Below are 18,547 nucleotides of genomic sequence, written 5' to 3'. Positions count from 1 at the left end.
ACCTGTAGTCCAGGACCACATCTGGTTAACACAGTTGGGCCCAGACAGTGGAGGGTCCTTCAGCCCTCCCCTACTCATCTGTCTAACCCCCACATTGTCCATAAGGCAAAAGTTCCTGGGACCCAGCTACACTCAGGGGTTGTTGTTTGTTGATTCAACCGAGTCTGCCTGTAGTGTTTGCTCTTAGGAAGAACCTCTCCCTGACGTTTTCTCAAGTTACTTTGACTTTTACTTATATCTGCTCTACATTCGCTTTGAGGCAATGTTCTGTCTTTTTTGTGGAGGAAATTTGGAGAGCCTGGAATTTTCTGACCTACTCTGCCACTGTCCCAGAATCCTCTCCCCTAACCTTGTTCTTGAAAATAAGTAATGATCATGTCATAGAAAATACCAGCAGGTGGTGCAATTTACATGTTAAAACTTTCTAACTCAAAATCCTTAAAGTTTGATGTATCAAAATAAAAACTTATTCCCATTCCAACTTCAAGGGAATTTGTTTAAGCATTTAGCAAATATGTAATTCTTCACTGGGGTTTGGAATAAAGAAAATTTTGATTAATATGTTAAACCAAATTTTTGTTAGATTTTTCACATATAAGTGAATAATGGTCTGGATAAAGGTAATTGAAAGTTACAAATAATTGTATGGCCTTCAGTAATACTTTTATAAAATACAGTAATGATGTTTTTGCCTAAACTTTTCAGAGTAGTTCTTTTAAATTTTAAGAGAATGAATTATATACATTATAATTTAATCCAAACAACATTAAAGGACCATCAGTTCAGCTATAGAGTCATTCTGACCAGTTCAAATGAGTCTAGTTACCTATTTTTACTCCTTCACATTATAAAGGAGGAAACTAAAATCCAAGAATTTATACAACTCGTTGAGTTGTGGTGTAGAGATCTGGTGACAGTGGAAAGCAAGAGATTGTGGCCAGATGACTAGTTAAAAATTTTTCCATTGTCATTAAGAGTATATGTGCCTTATTTTAATAACTACTGCCAGGGCTGTGATGGCACGTATGTCTTTTCTTATTTGATGCTTTCTTTGATTTTTTTGTGCTTTAGGAAGAAAATCCAACCATAGAAGGATAGGTTGGAAGACTTGGATAGACTTTGGATAGAGATAGAGTTTTTCTTTATCAGTACCAAAACTCATCTCTTTTTGGAAAAGGCCCACAGAACAGAGTTTGCTTGCTGATTTGTGCGTATGGTGTTTAATGTTAACAGAGTTATTACAAAGTGCTCTCTTGTTTTTTATCTCATTGGAGGCCCACAACAGTTCTGTGAGGTTTAAACCTTATTCCCCTTTTCAGAGTTGAGGTAGCAGGCTCAGAGTGGTTTAATGTATTACCCAGTTGTGCAGGGCCAAGGCTGGAAAAGAAGTCTTCTGACTTCGTGTCCCAGTGCTACTTAACACAGAGCTTAGAATGTGCTATTTGATGATAACATACTAAATGCTTTGTGTCAAGCTTTATTTCTCTCGTAACTGTGCCAAATTTGTTGCATTGATGAAAGACATGAAGTGGAGCATCCCAGATTGTTACAATAATGAGTCATGTAATTTAATTTTTGTTATCGTGTCCCCAGTATTAATTCAAAGTTCTGCACATGTTGATTGGAAATCCATATAAGTGTCCTCAACTTTTTTTTTAATAATTGATCTAAGCCTGCAGTTGTGATACTTGGTAGAAAGTAGATATACAACACTAATCTGATCAGTGGGTTAGATCCACCTGGCATGGTAATTTATGCCTGCCAGTTGATTATGTAAAAACATTTTTCTTTTCCCTTCCTTCCTTTCTTTCTTCCTTCCTTCCTTCCTTCCTTCCTTCCTTCCTTCCTTCCTTCCTTCCTTCCTTCCTTCTTTCCTTCCCTCCCTCCCTCCCTCCATCCTTACTTCTGTCCTTCCTTCCCTTCTTCTTCCTTTCTTTTTGCTAAAAAGGCCATGTGGGTCTTACCCTGGAATTATTTGGGTTCCTTTGGCCTTTAGGCCAGTGGATATTAATTTTCTTTTTTTGTCTCAACATTTGATTTTATTGATGTTGGAAACTCCTTGTGAGGAAACTTCCTTCGTAACTGAGTTTGGCTGTCCACTAAACCTGGGGCCTTTTGAATGACCATTTTCTTGGGATAAGAGCAAATGATCTGTCTTCTAGAATATTCTAATAACTGGAATTAAAGACATTAGTCAGACAATGCATTGGAGTTGTAATCTAAATGTGATAGTTAGATGAGGCATAATTACGGGGAAAATGCAGTCATGATTTGGTATTAGAGAGGCAGTTTGTTGCGGTGGATAGAATTCAGGATTCAAGAGAAGGGTAGATCTGAGTTCAATACCAGCCTCTCATATGTACTGGCTTAGTGTCTCTGGGCAAGACATGTCTCTAAAGCTGCAGAGAACGCACTGCTCTGCACTGGAAGTTACTTGCAAGAGTTTCCTATACCAATGAAATAAAAGAAGCGACACATATCCCTATCCCTATTTGAAAAGGACCATGACATCAGGGAGTTGATGCCATGACATGCAAGTGAATTAGATTTAAAGTGAGGTAGGGCTGTGTAAAGTCACCAGCCTCACTTTCTCCTCCAGAGTCATCTGGGTCCAGTGGTCAGATAAAGATCAGGACAATTGGAGATGACCAAGCATGCTGTGGGCCTTTTTCAAGCTAAAGGTCTGTTTGACTGAGACAAAACCCATTCAGTGATTAAAGCTTAATAAGAATTGAGGCAGAGAATGGCCTCTTTACATGGTCAAAAAGTAAAATAAATAGACAAAATTAAATTTAAAAATTAGTCTGAAAGAGGAAGACTCTCAGGGTTTCTGGCCAAAACAGAAACAATTGCTATTTACACTCACTCTGAACCAATCAGGGTCCAAACAATGACCAAGTAGGGCTTGGCCTGGGATCTATTTTTGGCCAATTAATGACAACCACAGTGATTTGGGGTTAAGACTGATCTTTAAGGAAAAAAAACAGTGTTTCAAAGATTAAAATTTATACTCCCTTTGGATAGAGCACCCACCATAGGTAAGGGTATGATACCCAATGTGAACAGAGGGAAGGGAAAGAAAGAAGGAGGAAAGGGAGGGGAGAGAGAGAGAGAGAGAGAGAGAGAGAGAGAGAGAGAGAGAGAGAGAGAGAGAGAGAGAGAGAGAGAGAGAGAGAAAGGAAGGAAGGAGGGGGAAGGAAGGAACAGAGAGACCAAAACTTCATATCTCATACAAGGCATTGCATACATCAGATGGTTGTTTGATAAATGAAGGTTAAACCTGTAAGGGAGTAGAGAGATAGATAATCTAATCTAACCCCTTTTATTTTACAGATGAAAAAACAACTCCAAAGTGTGTAAATGATAAATTCAAGGTCAAAATCTGCTAGTTAGCAGCAGACTCAGTACTAGATCACAGATTGCCTTAATCCTAAATCCAGTGCTGTTTCCCATGAAATCTTATCAATAGTCATGGGAATTAATAAGATTTTAAGAGCTAGAAAGAGTAGTGGTTTAATCCCCTGGAGTTAGAGGTTTTACGGATGCCGTTAGGTAAAGTTATTTGTCCAAAGTCTTAAGTGTCAGGGCTGGGATTTGAATCCAAATCTGACTCTAAATCCAGTGTTATATGCTCTAGTATCTACAAAAGACACGAGATAAAATTAGAGAATCTCATCTTACAATTTGATATGATATACTTAAAATAGATTAACCATGATAATGTGGGGGAAACAGCTTTTAGGTTTCAAAAGAAACACTTTCTTTTTTTGTATTAGTCGTATCCAGCCTGCTCTAAAAACTGGGAATGAGGTGGGGGGAAGGGAGGAGGTAGAGGGAGACAATCCTGTGTGATTTCTGTTCTTTTCATGTTCTTTATTCAATCTTGGCTTTATTCTCATTTTCCTTTGATTCTCTCTTTTGTAGTCAGTGGCCTCTCAGAACAGGAAAGAAAAAAACCTACAGAAGATGAGAAATGAAAGAGAGTTTCCTCAACCAATTTTATAAAGTTCAAACAATCTTCTAGCCTGCCAGTGAATAAACAGAAAGTAAGTAGAAGGAAGCCTTCAGTAATTTTCAGAGGAAGGGCTCAAGGGGGGGTGGATGGTTTTATATTTAAGATAAAAAGAGTACAGGCTCACACAATATCCCTTGCGTACCCTATCTCCTTCCTGGTTAAAAATCACATTTTATATTGCTACCAAGGTGTATTCATCAAAAGTACATATGGAGTATCTCTCCCACAAACTTCCTTCAAAGTTTCCAGGAATAGATTTAGGCATAGTCATTTAGAGTGCTGAACTTGGAGTGCTGATGACCTGAATTTGAGTACTGCTTTCGGCTCTTACTAGCTCTGTGACCATGGGCAAGTGACTTAGCCACTGTCTTCCTCAGCTTCTACATCTGTCAAATGAGGATAACATAGCACCCACCTTATGGGGTATTGTGAGGCTCAAATGAAATGATACATGTATTATAAGTGCTATGTAATTGCATTCTATCATTTAGCAATGGAAAATTGACTTGAACTTTAGTTTAGAAGCCAGATCTATTCAAGTATTTGAATATGGATTGCTTAAGCCAAAGAATTTACCTTATTAGGTGAATGAGCCTTAGACTGCTTGGCTAAGCTCATCCCTGAAAAGCAGTCTTATCATTAGCACCATTCTAATTGCCTTAGAAAACCATATATTAAGATTATCTATGTACAATTGTGCTTTTACTTATTTTGTCAAAAATTTCCCATCTATATTTGAATCTGGTTTGACCACATCAGAGGACCCCGGGCTGCTGTTTGACACCTCTAGGCTGACAGATGAGTAGTGTTTTGGGAATGGAGATCTCAACCTCTGGCACAGTCTTGACCTGATATTGAAGGGCCCTAACATGCAAAGGGTAGTGAATGGATCTTAATAGACCACTCTGGAGGAAGGGTGGTGGTCAGACCACCTACTACTAGGATCCAGTTAAGCAGCTGTTTTTCAGATATTGCATATTGAGTGGCTTCTTTGGGGATTATGGAAGCTAATGGTCATTTAGCCTGGCCTCTTCTGTGCATACACTGAAAGTTCCACTCAACTGCTCTTAATGAGACAGAGATCTAAAAATATCAACTCCATCCTCATATCATAAGAGCCTGGGAGCATGCAGGCCACCGGTGGATCTGCCTGTTTCAAGTTTCTCCCCACTCCAGCTCATCCTCTGTTCAGCCACTACAGTGATTTTCCTAAAGTGCAGGTCTTCTCACTCGTTGACTCCCTTACCCACTAAACTCCAGTGGTTCCTTATCACCTCCAGAATCGAACACACAGTCTTTTCTGCTTGGCATTCAAAGATTATAAAACTGTCCTCCTCATACCTTTCCAGTCTTCTTATACCTTATTTTTTGCTACACACTCTTCATTCCAGTGATACTGTTCTCCTCACTGTTCCATGAGTAGGACCTTCATCTCCCAGCTTCAAGCATTCTTCTTGGCTTTCTCCCACACCTGAAAGGCTCTCCCTTCCCATCTCTACTCCCTTTGCTTCCCTGGCTTCCCTTAAGGCCCAGTTTAAGTCCCATGTTTTACAGAAGGACTTTCCCAGCCCCACGGAGTTGTAGCGCCTTCCCTCTCAATTCTCTCTCATTTCTCCTCTATGTAGCTGACTTGTATGTATTTGCTTATTGTCTCCCCTGTTAGATTGTAAACTCCTTGAGTCAGGGACTATGTTCTACCCTCTTTTTGTATCCCCAGCGCTTAACTCATTGCCTGGTGCTGGCCAAGAGTTCCCTCGGGCAGTGAGGCTTCTTTGAGATCTTTACTCACCAGATAGTGTCAACATGAGGAAAAATTCAGATAATCCTGAGGAAGAATGTTGAAAATATACCAGACCCTTCCCTAAGTGAAAAAGAACTGCTCCTTACTAGTCTCAGGGACAAGAATAAAGAAAAAGACATTATCAAAGTTGGCATCCCATTCCATCACCACCAGGAACAAGGCCCTGGTGCTACATTGATAAGGTCAGGAACAATTCGTAGCAATGATGTGACAGCTTTATTTGGCTCCCTGTTGTCCACTGTAAATCACCAGACACCGTCTCTCGCCTTCATGGTCTACACAGGGTTGATGTAAGAGAAGCTACTTCAATATGGTCTCCCTCTCTCTCTCTCTGTCTCTCTCTCTCATTGTTACATGCACAGGGACAGTTTACTTTTATTTTCCTTATTTTGGCAATCTAGCCTTTCTGTAGCCATTAACAATAACTAGGGAATGCTGTTCCTGTAGTTATTTTTATCCTCCGTGGACTCACTGGACCAATCCTTCCCAGTCATATCAAGAAAGCTTATCTGTGGCAGCCAAATTATACCATCCTTTCAACAAAGTCTCTGCTTCCTGTACTTTACCATTCCTCAACTTTGAACATGAACTTCTGATCCCGTCCTACCAACTATTCCAACTGTATGTTGGATCTGATTCGGGCTGGTCTGGAACTTCAGGTTTGGAAATGGAATGAAACAAGATACTTGTAGACTGTCTACAAACAAAACATTTGTTAAGCTATAGCATGCAAAGGATACATGGAAGGATATAGTTCATTTGCCTACAATTTCCCTACCTCTATGCCATGTTGAAAGGCCAGTCAAGCCTGAGGGAAAGCCAAGTCTACCTCCTCATGAGCTGTCTCTTAGACTTAGGCCTCCAGGAAGTCAGATCAATGACCTGAGCCAAATGACAATCATATCAATAGTTTTTAAGGGAGAACCAGGAAGCCTACATGGCAAATATTGGTTCTGCCACACTTGTAGGGAGCATGTGACAGGGCTGGAATTCAAGCCCAGGTCTTCTGATTTTCAGTTAAGTGTATTTCCTTCTATATAATATTGCCTGAAGCAGAGTGTAGGATTTTAATGTTGGAAAGAACTTCAGTGATTCTCTAGTCCAGTCCTCTGATTTTACAGATGAGGAAGCATGCTTCAAGTAGATATGTTTGAGAAGGATGCTAAATTGACAATGCTTAAAAGCAAATACATTTTGTGCATTATTGGAAGCTAAAGTAAAATTCATCATGCCTCATTCTTTTGGGGTGTATTCTGTAAATTCATTAAGGGCTAGTCAAAGGCATGCCAGTTTACACATTCAATCTAATTGCACCAAGTATCCTTTTTGTAATAAAATCAAAACAAGCTGTTAATTATCATTCTGAGTATAGTCATCTACTGCAAATAACTGAAAGATTTGAAGAAATTACTAGAGTGAAATAAAACGTTGCCCTCTGAGAGACAAGTAATCTTCCCAGTTTCTAGAACTTGTGAAGATGAGGCTAAATAACATCTACATTCCCCTCAAACACTTTTGGATAGAGCAAGGACAAGACTTTTCACTGAGAGTTGCAGGATGCAAGGGACAGGTTCAGGGTTCCCAACTTTCAGAGAAATGAGAGGAAAGTATGTTCTTGGCAGTCCTATTTCTGCAAAGTACATCCACACAATACCAGCTCCCTCCTGGTGGTTATTAGTGCTATGTACATCTGTAGATGGTAAACATGGGCCCAAAAGGATATGTAGATGAACACATCATATGGTAGGACCAAGAGGACAGAAAATGAAAGTCGGGAAAACTAAGTAGCCCTTGCTTCTTGATAGAAAAGTATTCTTTTGTTGTTGTTGTTGTGTTTCCTAGCAGTTGCTATTATAAACTTGCCAAAAGAACACTGAAACTAAAGATCCAGGGGGAGAGGAGTTGGGCAGTAAGTCCATGGCTACAAATGCTTCCAATGCTCCAATTTTTTTTTTTAGCTTTCATGTTTTGCTTTGAATTTTCCTTGGTGCAAACCACTATTTCTATGTAATTATTTTTCTAGTCTCTCTATTCTCTGTTTTTCTTCTACTTTGATCATACTTATGTATGATCATACATAATTCATCATTGATGAATTAATTTAATTTGCTTCCACTAAGTTAATAGTAATTTACCTACACACCATAATCAATATGCTGGAGAATACGTCAGACCTTTTTATAGACCAGAATATAATCTTTTTCTGATTGCTGAAAAACTAACAAGATTTAACCCTTTCATTTCTTAATCTCAAGCCAACTTTTCCAGCTTTTTTTTCCCCAGCATATCCTCTGCCCATCTTCACACTGAAGTTATCTAGTACTTGGTGAGGCTGAACTTGTGAAGTTCTTTGTATTGTTTTCCCACTTCTTCATTCTTTACACCCAATACTGGCATGTAAGCATCAACAGTGGGTGCCTTTGAAGGTGCTTGTCATGAACACTTCAAGACAATATGATGAAAGCTCCATGAAATGATGTTTCTTATTCTTTGGTTCACGGTTAAACCAACTGTCCCATCTCTTCAGGAGAACATGTGACCCATCCTTCCATTTAGCTACAACTTCTGTCTTCAGATTCATTTATGGCAAGGATATCATTCAGTTTTTCTAGTAGAAGATCAATTCATTTGTTGGACAAGGATCTCACATTTGTAGAGCATCCACATAAAATGAACTCTTGAGATCTCTCTAATGACTGATCCTTACTCTATACCTCTGCTGCCATCTTTCACACATTGAGACACATTTTAGATTTTCATTGATTTCATGGGTCATCATTGCCAAAGAATTACTCATCCAGCAGTCAGTCTTTTGGTACTGAGACTTTCTAGACTTTCTAGAAGATGTATATCAGCAGAAAAGGAGGTGGAGTAGTAACATAGAAGATAAAAGGATAACGGATGAGCAACCTGAGTGCTACAGCAACATCTACAAAATATTAAAATGAGTAAAATATTAAATATGAGTAAGACCTCTCATTTGTGGGGTAGATCCTCAATGGAAGCTTCTTGGAAGGTCACAGATTAGAACTGCCTCAATCAATTTGATTAAACACCTACTATGTGTCAAGCAATTTTCTAAGCACTGGGGATACAGAGGCAAAAGACAGTCTCTGATTTCAATGAGTTAAGTCTAATGGGAGAGGAGATATGGAGAGCTTTCAGTCTGAACTAATACAGGAAGTATCTATATACCACTGCCATTGTGGTTCCATTGACATATTGGGATACATGTTAGAGTTTTGTTATGACACATATCGTTTATAGCTGTGTGATCTTGAGCAAGTCATTTTGCTTTGGCAAGCCACAGTCTGTGATCCTTGGCTTCCTCAACTGAAGAATAGGGATACGCAGTTGAACTAATGTCCTCCATATCAGGAGGAAAGTGTTTTGTAAATATTGAAATGCAATATTCATGTAGGTGATGATGGAGGCGGTGGCGGTAGTGGTTACTTATCCTTTGGTAATATATTGCATCACACTATGAAGTGTCCTGAAAAGTCTGAATTTGTTCATGTGTATGTGACGCACTTTATAAATCATCACAATGTTATTATTCTTACATTCTTAGCTTTACTTTACTGGTTGTTGCAACTCATCTCCTGTACATAGGAGTGATGGACATGTGTATACAAATGCATGTGCACGTGTATAATTAAAGCATTGGATGTCAGTTTCATGTCACATTTTAAAGGTGGTTTTTTATTTTCTAATGATTTTTACTGCTCACTGCAGGGCTGTGTTTCTGCCAGCCTAATCCTGCAAATGAAAGCCAAATATCTGCTTCTTTTAACTCCTGTAATTGATGTCATCTTCCTCTTAAACATGAAAATGCACATTTTTTTCAGACATCTGGGACATAATTGAACACTTGCACATGTTCTTCAGCCATTCCATATCAGAGAAAGAGCCTTTTGTTTTTATTCCCACCTTATTCTCATCATTATGTAACACATAATTTTATATGTGGATATTATACATTGCAGTTTATGAAATGCTTTCCTATTTACTATTTCATTCAATCTTTACAATAATCCTTGAAGGTTGGGAGGGTGTGTAGTAATTGTTCATTTTGTAGAAGAGAAAACTGAAGCTCCAAGAAAATATGTGATTCGAGTTATAGGAAGCATGACTGGAAAGTTAGAGGGCTTTAAATATTGAGCTGAGAAATTTTTATTTTAGTCTAGAAACAACAGAGCAACTGAGAAATTTTGATCAGGAGAGTGCTGTGATTTGAGTTTTGCTTTAGGAAGGTTATTTGGGCAGCTATGTCTGAGTGGATAGAAGAGACTAGAAATAGAGAAACCAGTAAGGAGGTTATTGCAGTAGTCTTGATGAGATGTGGTAAGGATGTGAATGAGGGGGGTGGCTGTGGGGATGGAAAGAAGACTATTGTTTGGATTTAGAATTGACAAGATGTGACAATTGATTAGGTTTAGGCAGTAAGGGAAAGATAAGAATCAAGGATGATTTAGAGGCAATGAAGCTTGGTGACCAGTACATAACAATAAGTAATTTGCCCTTAAAAAGCAAAGTTGAACTAGATTCATGCACTAGATGTGGACATGACCATACTTATTTAGAGTTTAAGGTAATCCTTTCATAACCATAAACATTATTTTTCTTCCTTGCTTTGCTTTACACACTGTATATTTTTGTCATCTTTAGCTATTTTTAAATTGTTTTCATATCTATTATTTTATCCTTACAACCCTTTTGTGTATCTTCTGGTGTGGTATGTGGTATTGTGTTGGTCAACAACATCGTCATTTACCGGCTAACCCTATACTTTTTTTTCTGGATCAAGTTACTTCTCTGCTCAGGTATACTACTATCTCTCCAGCCATTCCTTTGGCACCTCTCCTCTGAGAAGGACTTTTCTTCCAAATCAAGACCTGGGGAAGACCAGGGAGCTTCGTCTATTTAAGTACTAGTCCAGTGATAATGTTTAATATAACATTTTGGAATAATCTCTTTGTTCTCTCTGAAGCAAACTCAGAGAATGCCTCTTCCTGTGTCGGCAGAGGCCAGCCAGGGCTGACTCTGCATTCCTTGGAGACCTTTAACCTATGACATATCTTGAATAATGGGACTTTCCTTTGTATCTTATTATCTATAGACACATACTATGTTATGGCATATTAATGGTAAAGAAAAAATAGGCATCCTGGGTTTCTATTGAACATTGTTTGCCCTTTCCTGTGTCAGTTATCTGTTTGGGGCAGGAATTTCCAAGAAGAGATGTGAAAAGACATCTTCCCCCATTCCTTTGCAGAGGTGGGAGGTCCACAGGTCTATAACATTGCAGGGTTTCCCAAAAGTCTTAGTGCAGATTAAAACGGCTTAAAACTGCACTAAGACTTTGGGACAACCTTTATTTTAATTTTTTAAAAAATGTATTGATCAAATTGCTGATTGTTCTCTCTTTGTCTTTTAAAAATATTTGTTATAAGGGATGACTCTCTAAGGGGAGGGAGAGATATAGAAAGGGGAGTGAAATTTAGGTTATATTAAAGTAAAAGATATAAAAAATTCTTAGAAAATAAAGAAGTCAGATCCTCTTGTAGTTCCAACATCTGGGTGAATTCCCTGGAAGAGTTGAAGAGTGGGTAGGGGAAAAATGTTGAGGGCCAGGGTGGAGTGCAGTTGACAAGATCAGGATAGACCTTCAGGGAAACTGTTCTTTGAGACTGTGCTCATTATCTTCCGGAATGGCTCTCCATGCCCCCCCAGACGTTGCAGTCTCCGTGAGACAAACTAGAAAATGACAGAAAACAAGGGATATGTAAAGTAGTTGCCCTCTAGGTTCACAGTCTTTAAGATAAGACTGATTAAATCACTAGGGCAGGAGACAAGCAGAATGTCATGTAGGCTTGCAGTTTCTGTCTATAAATACCCAGACCCTCAGATCAATAAACAGAGTTGGTCTTTCTTTTCCTGCCTCCCGTGTCTTTCTTCTTCACCACATCACCAAGCCGTGTGGGGACACAGGCCGTCTGCTACAGAACAATGTGAGACTCTCTCCAGAAACCAAGGGATATCCATCTCCAGCTTCTTGATCTCCTTGGTGATGCTAAGACAGCTCTACATATAGGATTACTCGCATTAAACAGATGAGGAAAGTGAACCCCAGAGAAATTACATGCCTTTGCTTATAATCACATAGCTAGTAATGAGCAGGAATAGACCTTTTTACTAGACCACAGAGCCATTTTTTCCCTAGTTCACTGTTTTTCAGCTAAGTGACTTAAGAATATCTTGATGCCAAGAAATAGAAATGACAAATGTGGCTTTCATTACGTTCAAATACCATGAGGCAAAAAGAACCAAATATATAGATGAAGGAAAAATATGGTCCTTCAAGTTAAAAAGGAAGATTCTGAAATAAACTGGAAAATAAATGGACAAGGATGTTGAATCAAATTAAATTGATAAGATTGATGACTTGGGGCTTCTTTGTATCTGCCACAGGGCTTAATCACTTTAAAAAATTGGCATTGTTAACATAAAGAGAGATGTAAAGTTCTCTATAAGGACAGAGGATCAGGACTGGTTTTATGATTTTACTGGTGTTGACCTGAAAACTTTAAAAGAAAAGGCAACATGGCTAAATTTATACATTTTATGATTTAATTAATTAATTAATCAATTCCCTGTTAAAGACAACGGTAACATAATGCATTATGGAGCCAGAAATGTTCTGGCTACCCAGTGCAGAAATCTTCTGGCTTATATACATTTTGCCGTGAGAAAGGAACTCTCCTAGTTGAACAAATCATAAATTCAGTAAGACAGGACAATTAACAAAGCAATGTCAGTCAAATCTTGAGATTCCAAGCTGGGTAAACATATGTCCCAGGTGGTAAGGAAATCCCACCACTAGTAAGTGGCAGGCTTCCTGCCCCAAACAGGTAACTGATGCAGGAAAGGGCAAACAATGTTCAATAGAAACCCAGGATGCCTATTTTTTCTTTACCATTAATATGCCATAACATAGTATGTGTCTATAGATAATAAGATACAAAGGAAAGTCCCATTATTCAAGATATGTCATAGGTTAAAGGTCTCCCAAGGAGTGCAGAGTCAGCTTTGGCTGGCTTTTGCTGACATAGGAAGAGGCATTCTCTGAGTTTGCTTCAGAGAGAACAAGAGGTTATTCCAAAATTTTGTATTAAACATTATCACTGGCATAAGAAATTCTCAGATAAGGAAAAAAAACCTTACTACCAATGGATGCTGCCTAGATCAGTGGTCTCCAAATTACCATCTAGGGCATCTAGTACACTGGGGCATGACTCCAAAGGAACATTCCCTTTGATCTGCTGAAAGATTGGAAGAGTAGTTGCAATTCTCCTTCCCCAAAGCAGCCAATCATGGGACTTATCTTTAGCACAACCACACTTACCTGTCCGAAGTTATACCTGGTACTTACCTCACCCCTTCCCGCATCTGTGTAAGCTCCCAACCTTTTCTTTCTGAGTAAGGTATTGGCCCCTCAGGATAGTTACAACGTAAGCCCAACTGGGTCAATTGTACAGGTTCCATTGGGAAAAATCACACTCCCACCCCTCTCATGTATCCACCAGGGGGAAAATTCTCATAGATGAGCAACCATGAAGAATTTGGGGATGATTGAGAGGTTAAAGTGATTTACTTTAGTAAGCCACATAAGCAGCATGTTAGAAATGGGACTTGAACCCAGGTCCTCAAGTCCAGATCTCTCTCCACTATACCAATAGTATCAATAGAATAAAATTAGATTCCTCTCTGGGTGCAGATTGACATGGAATACCAAATTAAGTTGTGTTGTGTTTTTATTTTGTTACACATTTTCAATTACAATTTAATTTGGTTGAAGCCCACTCATGAGTTTTGTGGGCCACTTGCCCCAGAGGACCTCAGGTTTGACAACTCTGTACTGTAGCACCCTATCATAATGTGGTGTTATTCTTTGTTTGCTTATTTTTTTTTTTTTAATAACAATAACCTTATATTTGTACCTGAACTTCTACCCAAACCTAGGGTATTTTGCATGCTATTGCAAATATAGAAGGAGATATGGCTTCTGATTGGTGAAGAGAATGGTATGCACAAAATGATGCCTGTCTGGTTAGGTATTTATTTATAGGGCTTGCTTTTTTAGGGAGAGATATGTGAACAAAGGACTCAAGGAAGAGGAGTGACCATTGTAAGAGATCTACCCAGAATTACAGATGCATGAGAGGAGGTAACATCCTAGTAAGTTTGGACTTCTAGTTGATAAAATCCAGAGACAATTTCCCTTGAGTGATACTGGTTCTTTTTTGGTTTGAGCTAAAATATTATCTAACTTGAGGATAGCTAGGTGGCACAGTGGGGGCCAGGAATCAGGAATATCTGAGTTCAAATCTAGCTTCATATACTTACTAGTTGTATGACCCTGGGCAAGTCACTTTACCCTGTTTGCTTCAGTTCCCTCATCTACATCTAACCACTCCAGTATCTTTGCCAAGAAAACCCCAAATGGAGTCATGATGAGTCGGACACAACTAATCAGCCAAACAACAACAAAATTATCTCCCAGTTAAAAAGCTCATTCACTCTTAAGTATCTGTAAACTTCTCCAGTTTTGGTTTGCTATCTTGCTTGCATAACTGAGTTTACTCACTATTCTTTATTTGTGATGGTCTTTTATATAGCATTTTGTGGAAAGAGCCTAAGCTGGAGAGTGTAAGCTAAGGGCTACCTTCCTCCTTAAGAGCAACCAGAGAAATGGCTCTTTTTCTGAATGCAGACTTGTACCCCTAGACTAGACAGATATTTGAGATGTGGTAGACTGCTAAAATTCTAGCTGTCTACTCATCTTGGGGATTGGTAAAAAAAAAAATCCCAGACTTTAGGAGCACTTCTAGGATCTGCATGCCCCTCCTTTCAGCTAGGGTGTTGATGGTGCAGACACTGTCCTTGGGTCTCCTCCTTTTGATAGGTGTGTGTGTGTGTGTGTGTGTGTGTGTGTGTGTGTGTGTATGTATGTGTGTTTGTAGTGACATGTTCAAACTCCCCCTTCCCCACCAGAAGCCATCCCTTTTCTAAACTTTGTTAAGGGTACCACCATCCTTAAATTTACAGAGATTCAAAATCTGTATCCTCAGCTGCTCACAGTCTCTCACCACACTTTCTTCTATAACCAGTCAGGTGCCAGGTCTTAGCAGGTCCCTAGAAGTATCTCTGAAAATATCTGCACAAAACCCCTGATGCTTGGGACAGTTTATTCTCCATCCTGGAAGCAGAGCCTTACTTTTAACAAAGAGTTAAAAGTCAAGTAATAGGCTGAGAAAATGAGCAAACAATGGAAAAAACCTCTGACTACAGAAAGTTGCTATGGTGACAAGGAAGATCAAAACACACACTTAGAAAATAACAAAGTCAAAGCCCCTATATTTAAAGCCTCCAAGAAGAATATGAATTGGTCTCAGGTCATAGAAGAGCTCAAAAAGCATTTTGAAAATCAAGTAAGAGAAGTAGAGGAAAATTGGGAAAAGAAATGAGAGTGATGGAAGAAAATCATGAAAAAAAGATTCAACAGCTTGGTAAAGAAGGCACAAAAAATACTGAAGAAAATAACACATTAAAAAAACAGCATAAGCCAAATGGTAAAGAGATACAAAAATCCAATGAGAAAAATGCTTTGAAAAGTAGAATTGACCAAATGGAAAAACATATACAAAAGTTCATCAAAGAGAAATGCTTAAAAAGTAGAATTGGCCAAATGGAAAAGGAAGTACAAAAGTTAACTGAGGAAAATAATTCCTTAAAAATGAGACTTGAGCAAGTGGAAGCTAATGATTTTATGAGACATCAATAAACAATAAAACAAAATCAAAAGAATGAAAAAATAGAAGACAATGTGAAATATTTCATTGGAAAACTACTGACTTGGAAAACATCCAGGAAAGATAATTTAAATATTACTAGTCTACCTGAAAACCATGATCATAAAAAGAACCTAGACATCATATCCCACCCCCCCAAGAAATCATAAAGAAAAACTGCTCTGATATTCTAGAACAAGAGGGTAAAATAGAAATTGAAGAAGTCCACTGATCACCTTTGGTGAGAGAGATGCCAAAATGAAAACTCCCTGGAATATTATGGCCAAATTCCAGAGTTCCCAGGTCAATGACTGTTGGGACTGGAAGCTCAATTCTGTGTGGACGGTCTCGGGCGGGTAAAAGTGGGACTTCTAAATCTTAGAGTCTTACGAGGCCCTCCATGAACAGCGGGGGTTCGAAAAGGTCAGACTGAGCTAGCTCGGCTAGCTCGGGTATTTCCGCCTCTCCCCCGGAGATACCTGATGGGTGGAGTCTCCCTGCCCTCGAGGTCGTCCCGGATTGGAGCACACCTAGTTACCTAACAGCATGGTATTGAGATGCAAACTGTGTGGCTGAAGATTAAGTAGGATTGAGGAAGCCAGAAAGCTCTCTCTTAGCACGTGTGGAGCCAAAGAGGATAGTAGGGCTCCGCTTCTTTTCTTTCCTCTCTCCCCTCCCCCTCTCTCCCCGCTTGTACTTCTACTTCCAATCCAATAAGCTTAGCCTCCTTAGGAAATCTCCCCCTCTTCCTCCTAAGGAAGACCCCCCTGCATTTGTAACCCAAACCCTGTAATAAAGCTCAACCCCTGTTCGACTCTGGAACGTCCTTTCTCTCATACGTGCATCCGGCGTGGCCAGCCGAAGACCTCGGAGGTGAGGTAGGAAAGACTCGGGTAGCCCAATACAGGCCTCTAGGTCTGGCAGTTGGTGCCCCAACAGGGATTGGGAGTGTAGATAATCCTGGGTGCTTTTGGGGTACACCCGGAAGGGGCTGTGAAAGAAGCGAGTCCCAAATCCTAGATTCGGAAGGAGAGAAAGGGGAGAGAAGCTTCCCAAACCCCTGGGAAAAGGGCGGAGATGGGGAATCTATTGCCAGTAATAAAGCCAGAGGAACAGGAGGTCTGGGCTGAGACGTAATAAAGCTCAACCCCTGTTTGACTCTGGAACGTCCTTTCTCTCATACGTGCATCCGGCGTGGCCAGCCGAAGACCTCGGGAGGTGAGGTAAGAAAGACTCGGGTAGCCCAATACAGGCCTCTAGGCTTGGCAAATGACAAAATATTGCAAACAACCAGAAAGAAACAATTCAAGTATCATGGAGCCACATCCAGGATAGCACAAGATTTAGCAACTTCTACATCAAAAGATCAGAGGGCTTGGAAGATGATGTTCTGAAGGGCAAAAGAACTAAGATTACAACCAAGCATCACCTACCCAGAAAAGTATAGTGAGTATAATATATAGTATAGTAAGTATAATAAAAGTATAGTGAGTATAATCCTTCAGGGAAAAGAAATTTATATTCAGTGAAGTAGAGAACTTTCAACTTTCCTGATGAAAAGATCAGAACTCAATAGAAAATTTGACTTTCAAATACAACACTGAAGAGAAGCATAGTACTTGATAACTGATAGTTGGTGACTGATGATACAATATAGGAGACTAAGGATTGATGAGACAAGATATTAAGACAGATGAGAGAACAGTATAATAAAGACATAAAGAAGAGATAATTTTTAGGAGGAGATGGTGGTCAACAGTGTTAACTGATACAGAGAGGTCAAGAAGGATGAAGATTGAGAAGAGGCCATTAGTGTTTGCTATTAAATCATTGGCAACTTTGGAGACTGTGGTATCAACTGAGTGATCATATCAGAAGTCATATTGCAAGAAATTGAGCAAGAAGAAAAGAAGTAGAGGCAAGTATGAGTGATTTTTCCAGGAGTTTGTTTATGAAAGAGAGGAGAGATACATAACAATTTGTGGAAATAGTATGGATGTGTATTTTTGTCTACAGCAGAGAATGAGCTAAATGAGCTAAAGATTATTGGGGGTTGGTGGAGATGATTGTGGGGCTAATTTGCTGGAAAGAAATGATGAGAACAAGAGTCCAAGTAGAAGGCAAGAAGAATCTTTCCCCCTTCCCCCTATTAGTACAGGAGGAGAGAATAGAGGGTGATGTCGAGAGGTTTTATAATTTTAAAGCCACAGTGAAGAAGAGAGAGCTTGTGGGGAGAATGACTTCTTTTTTTCTCAATAAAGTGTAATAGGAATTTGAAACCTGAGAAACATTCTGAAATTTGTAGTTCAGAGAGACATATGTTCTTTCCCTGAGAAAACAATTGAACTAATGTAGTCTTTGAGCTAGAAGGTAGACTTGAGTCATATCTAGGAGTTTTGAAAAAGGGATCCAGTTTGCAGGAGTATAGATTTAGAGCAAAGAGTCAGGTTTACATGAACTGAACAGCAGCAGCAGCAGCATGGATAGATGAATGAAAGAACACTTATTAAGCATTTATTGGGTGCCAAGTGGAGGAGGGGAAGGGAAGGATACAAAAAGCAAAGATAATCCCTATCCTCAAAGGGGGATGCAGCATACAAGGGAACTGAATACGAGGGAGGAGTACTTTTTATCAGAAAGTTACAGGTATAATGAAGGGACAATAGGTGAATAGATCCCATTCAGGAATAATGGCAGAGTTGATTTGATCAACATTAACTACCATTTTAGGAAGAGGGGAGGGGAGGGAGAAGCATTTGGAACTCAAAATCTTGTAAAAATGAATACTAAAACGTGTCTGCATGTAATTGAAAAAATGCTATTAAAAAATAAAGTCTAAGTTATTTTCTTTCTCCTGCTTTTGCAGGAGTGTGAGATCAT

The 18,547-nt window shown here is 39.2% G+C and overlaps 1 long non-coding RNA gene across 1 annotated transcript in view; it reads left to right on the top strand.

Annotated features, from left to right (window-relative positions):
- Positions 1-3,948: 3,948 nt before the first annotated feature.
- The window catches only part of LOC140513907 (uncharacterized), a 49,280-nt gene continuing 34,681 nt past the window's right edge, over positions 3,949-18,547 (top strand). The window contains exon 1 of the long non-coding RNA XR_011970413.1: positions 3,949-4,046. This is a non-coding gene — a long non-coding RNA (uncharacterized lncRNA). The remainder of the gene's footprint in view (positions 4,047-18,547) is intronic.

The sequence above is a fragment of the Notamacropus eugenii genome, chromosome 7 (assembly GCF_028372415.1).
Source record: "Notamacropus eugenii isolate mMacEug1 chromosome 7, mMacEug1.pri_v2, whole genome shotgun sequence".
NCBI lineage: Eukaryota > Metazoa > Chordata > Mammalia > Diprotodontia > Macropodidae > Notamacropus > Notamacropus eugenii.
The sequence above is the reverse complement of the archived record's forward strand: the minus strand, read 5'-3'. Positions and strand labels throughout refer to the sequence as shown.